The sequence below is a fragment of the Hydra vulgaris genome, chromosome 09 (genome assembly GCF_038396675.1).
Source record: "Hydra vulgaris chromosome 09, alternate assembly HydraT2T_AEP".
NCBI classification, from domain to species: domain Eukaryota; kingdom Metazoa; phylum Cnidaria; class Hydrozoa; order Anthoathecata; family Hydridae; genus Hydra; species Hydra vulgaris.
Window position 1 is genome coordinate 35,738,045 of NC_088928.1, and position 12,146 is coordinate 35,750,190.

The 12,146-nt window shown below is 27.6% G+C and overlaps 1 long non-coding RNA gene across 1 annotated transcript; it reads left to right on the forward strand.

The window, feature by feature from the left end:
* Positions 1-930: 930 nt before the first annotated feature.
* On the forward strand, positions 931-6,542 carry LOC105843569 (fibroblast growth factor 8b). The gene is made up of 5 exons (XR_010641069.1): positions 931-1,312; positions 1,440-1,491; positions 2,400-2,571; positions 4,620-4,726; positions 6,066-6,542. It is a non-coding gene; the product is annotated as a fibroblast growth factor 8b (long non-coding RNA).
* Positions 6,543-12,146: the final 5,604 nt, after the last annotated feature.

Below are 12,146 nucleotides of genomic sequence, written 5' to 3' on the forward strand. Positions count from 1 at the left end.
ATAGCTTAATCTATGAGCAATAAAACCTGAAACATTGCTGAAACAAATTCAAATGTTGTTTCCAAAAATACTTTAGATAAGGTAATGATTTATATAGTTTTTTCTAACTTTAAAAAAAAAAAAAAAAATTCCTATTTGACATCAGTATAGACATACACAAATTTTGACTTAATTTTGAATCTGAAAGTTATCTTTCGGATATGATCAATATAAAGTCCTCTATCCGCGTCTTAATTAGTTCGTTTTATTAGTAGAGTGTATAAAAGCTGTTTATGACTTAAACAAAGCAAAAAATATTTATCTGTTTTATATATATATATATATATATATATATATAATATATATATATATATATATATATATATATATATATATATATATATACTTATTTTACATAATACCTAAAAGTATTTAGATAAATCAATAAATCAATAAAATTTGAAATCAACTTAAAATGTAGGTTGGAGTAAAACTTTACACGCATAAAAACTGTGAGCTTTTTTTCAAGAGGATTAAGGTTGTGGGAAACGGAAGTAATAAACATTGCTTTGAAACCTGAAGCATTTATTTTAGGCTTGTAAATAACGTTGATTGACTAAGTTTTAAAAATAGTAAATATTGTAAAAAGGTTTACCTAAGCTGTAGTTTTAAAATACTATATAATATATATATGCATATATACACAAATTTTTCAGAATACATACGCACACTCACAAACACACGCATTCAAACGCACGTGTACACACATTCACTTTTGATAAATTTATATTTATATATAAAATCTATTTTTAAATGTAATATATATATATATATATATATATATATATATATATATATATATATATATATATATATATATATATATATATATATATATATATATATTTAACTTAATTATGTTTATAAATTATTTATTATTGTAATTATTTAGAAGTGATAAATAAATCGAAGTACATTTGCACATTTTGAATTTTCCGAATAAGAAAACAAGGCTCCGTCTATTATTATCATAATTGTCGTTATAGACAAAACGAAGAATAAACATCGACATTTCGACAACGAAAATTCGTTTTAATCTTCAACGGATATTTAAACCTGAGAACAATTTTCATACAAATATTTTTGATGAAAGACTATAACGGGTGTTTGCTGTCAAGTGTTTGACACTTATGCGTACATTAAAGTGAGATTAAATTAAAGGTTCCGTACTCTATCCTCAAATTGAATCTCTGATAAAAAACAGCCAAAAAATTTTTCAAAAAATGAATATAATTATGAAAATTTTTATCAGCATCATTAGTATCCAAAAAATGTAAGTTTGTGTTCTATAATATTGATTTTTTTGGTTTAGTATATTTTATTTTAGTTTCAAAAAAAATACTGCGTAACACAAAAGGTTTATATTGATTAAATCTAAATTTAAATAATTTTTATCTTAGATATGGTACGGCTGATTTCAGCCAAAGTATTAAACAGTACTGGAGTTCAGAGGTAAACTTTGATGCTTTAAATGTTATATTTCTTTAGCGATAATTCACCTTATTTCACCCAACTTGCGGTTATTCTTCTGATGTTTTTTTTTTTAATTACTATAAATTGAAAAAAAAAATCCATTTATTTATAATCATTTCTTAAGCAACATTTATGTTCAAAAAGTTTTTGATGCTGGTATGTCTGATGTTTAATGCGAGATTTTCTGATTTATTACAGTGTTTAAGCTACTTTTCATTGTAAATTTTTCTTTCGAACCTTTAAGCTGTTTTTTTTGAGCAAAAATTGTTTACAAATTGTAAAAATATTTTTTTTTGATTTTTAAAATAAATATCAATTTATTTTTTCGTTTCCAAGTTTTCTGTGGCAAACATTGGGCATTTTAACATCTTAAGTTACAAGGTAACTAAGATGTAAAATGCAGCGATTAATTCTTTAATTCGATTGTAGTAGGATTTCCTGTATCGGTGATTTATTAGCAGAAGCGAATTGCAAAACCCCGTAATAATTACAAAACAAACACTGAAATAGAAAAAAAACTTTTTTGTGTATTTAACGGTTTTTATCTGATCTAATCCAATTCTAGACGCTTTATAGCTAAAAATATTTTAAATTTATGTTTTTTTTTTTATGTAAATACATATTTTAAAATTAATCTTCTTCATTGAAACTTTTTTAAAATTATATTTACTTTTATCATGATTTAGCCTTACATATATATTAATATAAAAACATTAATTTTAAAGTGCTTATCGACAAAGGGTTTTAAATTAGGCATATAATTGCAAAATATTGAGATTTCAATATGATTATTTTCTTTTAATAGTGCAAATATCATATTGACCTCATAGAATTGTTATTGTTAAAATGAGAAATAAAGTTTAATATATTTTAAACGTTTTATGCAGCTTTTCGCCATGCTAAATAATCAGTCTGAATTGCATGGAATCACTTGGAAAGATAAAAAAATTGTCGTTCTATCAAACAGATTGATTCAGCTGTTTTCGAGCAAAAGCAAAAAAGTTCTCCAGGTTCAAAAAGATTCAGTCAATGCAAAAGGACCTGGTACTTCTATTTATTGTAAGTTGAAATTTTTTTTATTAAGTTATTTTATTAACTCTTATGAAGTATAAATTTCTCTAATAAGTTTTTGATATAAATTTTATTATTAATTATTTTATCTTGTTAAGGTATAATTTATATTGTTATAGCATAGACAGGCTCAAAAGCGTTGAACAGTTATATGGAGGTCAATTTAATGTTTTAAAAGGTCTCGGACAAAACTTCCGATCAAATTCTAATTGTTGAGGACAATGTGCGATGAAACTTTCAAAATAAAATTTGTACGCAAATTATTTTTTAAAAACATTGTCATACATTCATACTTGTTTAGTTAACAGAGAAACAGAAAAAAGACTTAAGTGTCGAGAGTAAAAAGTACTGCTGATGAGTTTGCTAAAACTAGCTACGGGCGTATCTGGGTTCACGAAACCGAATTTCGTAATTGAAATCTTTGTCATGTCTTTTTAGTTTATTTAATGTTAGTCTAGTAAAGTTGTGGGTTTTTTTTTATATTCAGAATTTTTATCATTTTAGATTTTTGTTAATTTAATGAAATAGTTCAAATTCAATACTGCGTGTTTATTTAGATTCAATATTTTGTTCACCGCTTTCGTCACTTAACGAACTTATTTTTCTTTTTCTCAATATTTGAAATTTATAGCACTACCAACACTTGACATTGTAGACAGGACCTTGTCTTCGCCAATTGATTTTTGATAAAAAAAAATTTCGGCGGTTATATATCTAGTTATTTTTAAAATATCATTGGGTGAGCCGAAAGCATACAATGAAAATTCTAGAAATTAAACAAAAAATTTATGAGCTTAATTATGATTCTTAATACTAATTAATATTAATAATTTCATTGTTTTAGAACATTGTATGTTTAAGATTTTGCGCAAATCGAGTTTTTCACACAGACAATTTTCAAGTTCATGCGTATTTCTAACATTCAACAAAAATTAGCTTTTCCTGCATTGATGGCAGCAAAGTCTTGAACTAATTTTGAATAATTCAAAGGCTGCAAGATATCTTGTTTGATAGATATCATTTCCAGGCTGTTTAGGCGTTCTTGCGTCATAGTCATTCACAAAAAGAATTTGATTAATTTTAACATGGAAAAAGGTTTTTTACCCGAGGTAACGGTGATTGGAATCGTCATAACTATACGAAGGGTTATACCGACATTTAGCAGTATTCAAACTATGATAATAAATAAACGTAAAAATCAATAGAAGATAAAACACTATCTAGAATAATGTTGAAAAATATTTGAAATTCATTACATAAATGCTTCGAACTAATATCTGAACCATCTATGAGCGTAATAGTTTATAGTAATATTTAAATTCTCACAATAATTTATCAAATCATTATGGTATAACTCTGAAAATTTTTGATATTGTGCAGAAATTATGCAAAGAGACCAAAGTGATGCTTTATTTGCACGAAATGTGTAAATAACATAACTACTTGATCTTACAAAACATTACAAATATTTTTCTTTTAGATCAATGAATTTTTTATGCTTTTATAACGTTTGCATGCTTTCTTCTCAAGCTTATAGCAGCTAGAAATTTGATTTCATCTGGTTCCATTACTAATTTTTGAGCCATGAGTTTTTGCAAAAGATTTTTGCACATGTCGTTTCATAGTTTTCAGCTATGTCTTCCTCTTCTGTACTTTTCATTTTATAGCTTCCAAGCTAGGTCTTGCTTTTTTGTTAGATTGTATGTTAATTGGTAGAGTATTCCTTGAAGTAAAAGTTTTATTTTCTAATAGTGTGCATAACCCTACATTTTTAAATGTAATTATTATTTAAAAAAAGTTTTTACTGCGCAGAGAGACAAGCGTCTATTCACTAGTGCAAACTATCCTTTTAATAAGGATTGCACCTGGATTTTAATGAGCTAATGAAATAGGATTTCAAAACGCCTTGGTTATTATTTTATAAGTTTGTTATTCTGTCAAATATTTGCTTTTAATTAATACTAAAGTTTCACCCGTAACAAATTGCCTATAAGATTAAATCACATTGTTAAAAAGTTTAAAATTTTTTTTTTTAGCCAATCTGAGCATTGAATCTATTAGCTACAATTTGGTTCGAATCAGAGGAATTAAAGCTAACCGTTACATTTGTTTTAATTTTACAAGCAAAACACTGATTGTTCAGGTATTTCTTTGTTGTTAAGATAATTTTTATCTAGTTTACCTGATTTAAATTGTAATACCTTTAAAAATAAAATTTTATAATAGCTGTAATTAAAACTAATATAATAATTTTTCTTTTACTTTTAAAATTTTATGTTTATTTTTTTTTTTTAACTATTTAATATCGGGATGGCGGAGGCCGCAAACGCTTTAGGGCTTTTTGTTCCCAGGCCTCCGCCATCCAAATTTTTTGCAAGGCCACCTCATTTGGCATATTATCAAACTTAAGTTTGCACGATGTGTGAAAGTGTTCTATCTGGAACATCAAAAAATCCTGAGGGGGCCCATGCACACATGCCACCCCTTATATACTGGCCCTGAGTAAGACCTGAGGGCCGTGGTTGATGGGACGGAGTCACCCCCAAAAAAAACGTGTCAATGGCATCTCAAAATCTTCCAAATTTCACCGCTAGGTTTTGCTAAAATAAAAAGCTTCTTAAATTAGCAAAAGGGCACAAAATTTGCTGTTGCCCCCTCCCACTGGGTTTTACCCTTTGTTTTCAATATTACTGATCTCACGTAAGACCCGTTTTTTACTTACTAAAGAGGGGTGCCTGAAAAAAACGTCCACCTTAAGTATGTTTATTTACATTTGATTCGTTATTAAAACAAAAATAAAGATTTACATGGATATCACCGGGAATCGAACCTGGATCTCATCTCCGCTGCATTAACCTCTCGCCCAAGTACACACTAACCTTTGCTGTATTTTAAATTTATTTAAATTATTATTTGCATATATACTTAAAGACGTTTTTAAAATGCGCAAACAAAGAGCTTTGGGGTCGTATATAGTATCTAAGGTACACTCCATTTTTTTTTTAAATAAACTTTTTTCTTGAGAAAAAAAAATAAAGGAGGGATGGGATGGGGGGGTATTATAAGGGAAGGGGGTTATTTGAGAAACGTACGTACTTTTAAGGGGGGGGGGGGGTGGGGACATAAAAGTACGCATGGCAACAGGGAGGAGGGGGGGTTAAATTTCAAAATTTTTGGCGTACGTACTTTATGGACGACCCCTTAGTTATATGTGAAACTCACGGCCATGTAAAATGTGTTACCTCTTTATTTTGAAGGGGTAGTACACTTCATCTTGCTAGAAAGTTAATTTCTGTCTCAAAAAAAAATTTACCCTAACCTTTTGTATTTGGAATTAGTTTGGAATGGGTTTTTCACATTTATAATCATTTAGCTATATTAAAGAGTAAAGTGCTCTCAAAAGTATACTCTTTTTAATGGCATGAGGTTATGTTTCATTTTTTGCTTACAAAATTGTTTAGATACTGTTATATTTATTTTAGAAAAATGGCAACAACATGGACTGTGTATTTGAAGAATTGCATAGTGAAAAATCTTCTAGAACATATTTTAAGGCAGTAACGAAAAAATGGTACATTGCAATTAAAAAAAATGGAAATCTTAGACCAGGCTATTTATGGGAAAAAAAAAAATTCGATTTCCCTCCAACAAATATGGAGTTTGTTGCTAGGACTTATATGTGATATGAGCTAAAAAATAAAACAAATTAAAATAAAACATAAAAAAACAATCCGCAGCTGAGAGTTGTAAGAACCCGTTAACAAGTGAATAAAGCAAATATCAAGTTGAAAAAGAAAATGCGGACAACATTGCAAACTGAACAAATTATATCCTTATTTTTTCCGAAGTATTTAAAGTTTTTGATAGTCGTTAAACATTGATGGATAAAATGTATATTTAAGAACTTTTATTAAATGTTTTGAGGAATGCTATGGCGATTAAACTCAATAATAAAAAAGTGAATGTTTAAAACTGAAACTCAATCAATATGAATTGTTAATGAAAAAAAAGTTATTTGTAAAAGATTATAATTAAAATAAGTTCTAAACTAATAGATATAAAATAATAAATTTTAACTTATAGATATAATATAAAAGCGAAAATGAAAAAGTCATATATTTAAAAAGTTAAAAAAAAATTATTTATATTGTTAATTCAAAGTTGCGCGTATATAATTGAATTAAGCAATACAAAAGAAAAGCAAGAAAAAGAACAGAAAAAAGAATCATATATATATATATATATATATATATATATATATATATATATATATATATATATATATATATATATATATATATATATATATATATATATATATATATATATATATATATATATATATATATATATATATATTTAAATGTATATTTATAAATAAAAACATTCAGAATGATTTTTTTAAAATAAATAAATAAAAAGATTCTGAATTTGAAAAATATAATGCTACATATACGCTATCAGATATTTACACTTATAAATTTTTAGGTTATTAAAGCGATTAGGAACTGAATATCAAACATAATTGACTAAAATAACAGGAAATCGTCGTTGTTAGAATAGCTAAAAAGACCTTTAAAAAGTAACCTATGAATATAACCAGTGTAAGCGTATAGCTCACCCAAATATATTTTAGAAATAATAAAAGAATATTTAAGATTAATTTAATTTAGTGGTATTGTTATAATGCGATCCGATATCTAAAGATTTTTATACTTATTTTTATGTTAATTTGAAAAATTTAAATATTATTTAATAATTTTTATGGCAAATTTAATTTTGTATTTGTAAATTTTATCTTGTTTTATCTGTGTTTTAAAATTTTCTTATTAAGTTTGATAAGATTACTATATTACGTAATTTATTATCATTTTATGAATGTATCATGAAATTATAAGATTATACTTAATATGTTGCCATCCTTAATATTTGCCACCCTCAATAATTTTTTTTTTGATTATTTGTAATAGGACTTCTTTTGTTATGTTTTTTTGCAAATTAAGTTTAGACTTAAATAGTAATAAAACTTAAGCATAGGTTCTGATTAGTACTACCTCTAGAGTTCTGAGTTATGGATAGTGCAATTTCGGTAGATTTAGTTTTTTATTAAGAAAAGGTAAATCATTAGAAGCAGATTGGAAATGACAATCATAGAGCTAAGTGTTGTGTTAATACAGTGTCAATTCTGAATGTGGTAATTATTAATATAAATTGAAGGGCCAACGACATAGGGGGTTGGGTGGGGCACGTGCCCCCAAACTTTTTTTTTTTTTTAAGAAAATTCTAGATATGAGGACTTTTTTTAGAAATTGACAATTGTGCCCCTCCACTTCGAAATCCGTATTGTTGGCCATAAATTGATTTTTGATTAATTTGTAATTAATTGTTGGTACATTGTAAATTTTGATTCAATCATTCAGATAGTTTTAAACGCCATCTTGTAAGTTTTCCAATTTTTATTTAGAGAATTTGAGGATTAAAAAGAAAAGAGACGAGCTTTTGGTCTGATAAAATATCAAATTTTCGAGTTAAAAACAGTAGATATTTCCACCGATGACAACATTCCTAAATAGCTATTGCTTCTTATTCTATGACAGATGGGAGACTTTCTGCTCTTGATAGAGCTCTAGAAAAGACTGCAATAGAGTTTCTTTTTTGACTCAGTGCAATTTGAGAAGCGTCAGTTTCAAGTTTGAGTAGATTTTTTTGGTATGGTGATGCCAAAGATTCTATAGTCAGTTGGTCTATAAGATGTTTAATAGCTGAAATAGCTTCATATGAAAGAGGGAAATTTTGTTTATTGAGTAGTGAGAAGTAGTCAGTAGAGTAGTTAGATTGGGCAGTTTTGGAATTCATTTAGAATAACATGCAAAAAAGCCTATTAAACTGTTTAACTGTTTAATGTTGATCGGAATAGGATATTGTTGCGGAGCCTAAAACATTTCAGGATCTATTTTTAACGTTCTATTTCACTCCAAGGAAACAAAGTAAGGTTTAAGAAAACTTACACTTTTTTATGATTTTTTCATTCCAAAGTTATTTGCTACTACTTTAAATGGTGTGAGATTTCTATTATGTCTTCTTTTTTAGACCCGCAACAATATCATCTAGATAAGTGTAGTTTGTATTCTGAGAAAAAGTCATCCACGATGCGTTAAAAAATAGCTATAGCATTTGTGTATCCAAATAGGAGTTTTTTTAAATCGTACAATTTTCTATTTGTCTCAGAAACTGTAAGTGGTAATCTTTCTCTTTAAGTAGGATTTGGGGATAGGCCTTTTTAAGTTTCAATTTACTAAATACCCTGTTCATAGCTACCCAGTTCTGTAGGTCGTCTATTCTAGGATAAGGGTAAGAGTCCAGAAAAGTATTTATGTTTATAGTGTTGAAGAAAAACAATTACTAACGAGTTTTTTTTGATAGGTTTGTAACAAAACATTGATTAATGTATAAAAGTATAAATATCAACAGAGGCTTTGACTAATTTGAATAATATAATTATTTAGGAAGCGAGTAATTTAATTATTTATAGTCTGCATTCAGATTGAGTTGTCTTAAAGGTGTTAGGGTGAGTTGTGAAGTATCAATTCCAGGAAATAGATCACATATATATGATCTATATATGATCTCATATATGTATGACCAAACTCATGTATATTATATATATGATATATTGGAGATATATCATATATATAATATACATGAGTTTGGTGGGTTAAATGTAATGTAAACTATAATTTACATTTCATTGAACCCAGAAATCTCTCCATGCTTTGTCCATCATCAGGGTCATAACCGGCCCACAATCAGCAAACAACCATGGGCTAATCCAAGTGTTACTCACTGTTTAACGCATGGCCAATGCATTGCAGCCATTTTTCGGCCAACGTTTACCGTTGCTTTGTTATTTCTCATTTTTATGTTACTTTTAGTACATTTTGTTTGTTATACAAGTTTTTTTTTAATAATGACAAGTACTTAAACAAATCCGTGAATTTAACTTAAGAGGAAGACTAAATAAAAAGCCGGAAAATTTAGATGAAATAAATTGACGTTTATCTACCTAAAAAAGGAATGCAACTAATAAAAGTAGAATGGGGACTATTTTAAACAATAAAATTACTTTCAGTTTAGTAATACGATATAAATCAATAAATAATTTGTATTTCAATAAAAGTTCATAGAGACCATATATCACATGTAATACATATTGAACATATACAACACAACAAGTTTAAAATTAGCATAAGGTTAAAGCTCAAGCATAATTTTTATTCAATGAGTGCATGAGTCAATATTTATTATTTCTTGATTTCCAAAACTTTTTTGCCTGTCAAACTGCATTTGCTAAATTTAAAATAAGACATTTAAATAGTTCATCTTTTTATTTATAATAATGAAAGCATATTAAAGTACTCACTTACATTTAAAAAACTTGCTAAATCACAATAATATATGATTAAATTTGCATTTTACCACTAATTTATACAAGCATGTAGATTTTATGCTAATAAAATATAAATCAAGAAACTATTAAATTATAATGATGAAGCTGATAATTGTATTAGCGATGAGGCGATATTTATACACATTGATTAAATTTGGTACATTTTATTTGGTACTGGTAATAAACACTTTTGCTGGTATCCCATAACCGCATTTATTTTTTATTATAATTTTACTCCTTTGTTTGTATAATACAAATACGACTGTTAACTAAGTATATATGATAATCTGAAGTCTATATTCTAACAATCTAATAAATCTGCGAAGGCAGATTTTTTTCATTCAAAATGGGCTTAAGGAGCCTTCTACAATAAAAACTAGTGAAAAAAAGCTGATTATGTTACGAACATCAACAAACATAGACCAAATGGTCATCAGATTGTGTGGTTAGATGAGACAAATTTAATCATTTTTGTAGAAAAAGGCAAGGACGCACTAAACAAGGAAGAAGACAAACAATGAAAATATCTGCTTCAAAAGGTTAAAAATTCATTTGATCGCAGCTATATCAACAAAAAATGTCGTCATAACAGAAACTCGCAGAGAATCATTTAAAGATTCTTGTAACAAGTAGATGTTAGCTATTTTTCAATAAGGGGTTACATCCGGGAATCATTTAGAGAATTTGGTTTTCGTAACATACAATGCTGCTTGTCACGCGTGCTTAGAAAAAGTGTTTGAAAATTCATGGACTCAGTAATTAGGTTAGGAACCCTAAAGTCTAATGTTAAACACGGTGAAAACATTCTGGTTTTAATCTAAATCTAAAAGTAACGTTAAAAATATGCATTCCAATTTGTTGTACAATTTGCGTATTTTGAAGTTAAGTATAAAAGATTCAGCAAGAAATTCCATAAAAGAAGAACATCTTTTTTCAGAAAAAGCTTGAATTCTTACAACATATGTAAAAGATGCTTTTAGTAAAATAGAAAATTTTACAAAAGGGAAAGAATAGATAATCAGAACCTGCAAAAAACAAAAAAGTTTGCCTTTAATTAAAGTTCGCCTTAAAGGTAGATCGACTAAAAGATATTTTTAGGATCGGTAATATCTTTGATATTATCTAGCCTTGGCCATAATAAAATTTCCTTAATTCTCTTTTTCATTGTTATAAAAATTATCATTCCCTTTTCCGATTGTTTTCATAAAAAAAAGGAGTTTCTTTTGAAAACAATGAGAAAAGAGAATCAACGTACTTTGAGCTGACGTCGATCAACTCCATGCCAGGATTTGATCGACGTCAGCTCAAAGTACGTTTTCTTTCCCTGGTTTTTATTATTGTTTTCCAAAAATACCAACAAAATAATATAATCAATCTTACTATTTTAATAATTAATTTGGTTCTTTTTTTTCTCTTTATTTGTTCATAGAGACTGATGATGAAAAGAAGAAGACAGTGATAAATAGGAAAACAGATATGATAAAGGGATTGAGGATGTGCTGCGAATGAATGTAAGTACTTTTCAAGAAACCAAGCAACTTCCTGTACCGTCCTACAGCAAAAGGATAAAGAGTTGTCTGAGAGAAATTTCAACCACTTGGGAAGAACCCCGGTAAATTCAAAGTGTCAAAAACCATCATCCATGAAAAGCGAAAAGTATTCAGAAAAAAAAATACACTAAAAAGCCTATGGAAAAAATTTATATACCAGAGAAGAAAGCTGTTGTAGTTTATTTAAAAGCATAACAGACCATCAAAAGACAGAGCAGAGAAAAATTGCGGTTCTAATATCTTATAATATGAAAAATATATATGGTGAAATAGAAAAACTGCTGGAAGTTTACTTAGCTGACTGAAGCACTGATAAAGAATAAACTAAATAAGGGCAAAACGAAATAACAATAAAAGCATAAGAAAAAAGTTAGCTGAAAGATTTTTTGCTTTTTTTATTGCGACTTTGCTCTTTTTTTTCGAAAAGGTTGTATGTGGATTGCACGACTGAAACTTGTACGGTTTCCAATTGCATTTCAGACGAACCCCGTCTTGATCTCGTATGATTTAGCTTGTTGAAAAGTGTTACACAAATAAGTTTTTGTTTATTCAACTTTACGTTCATT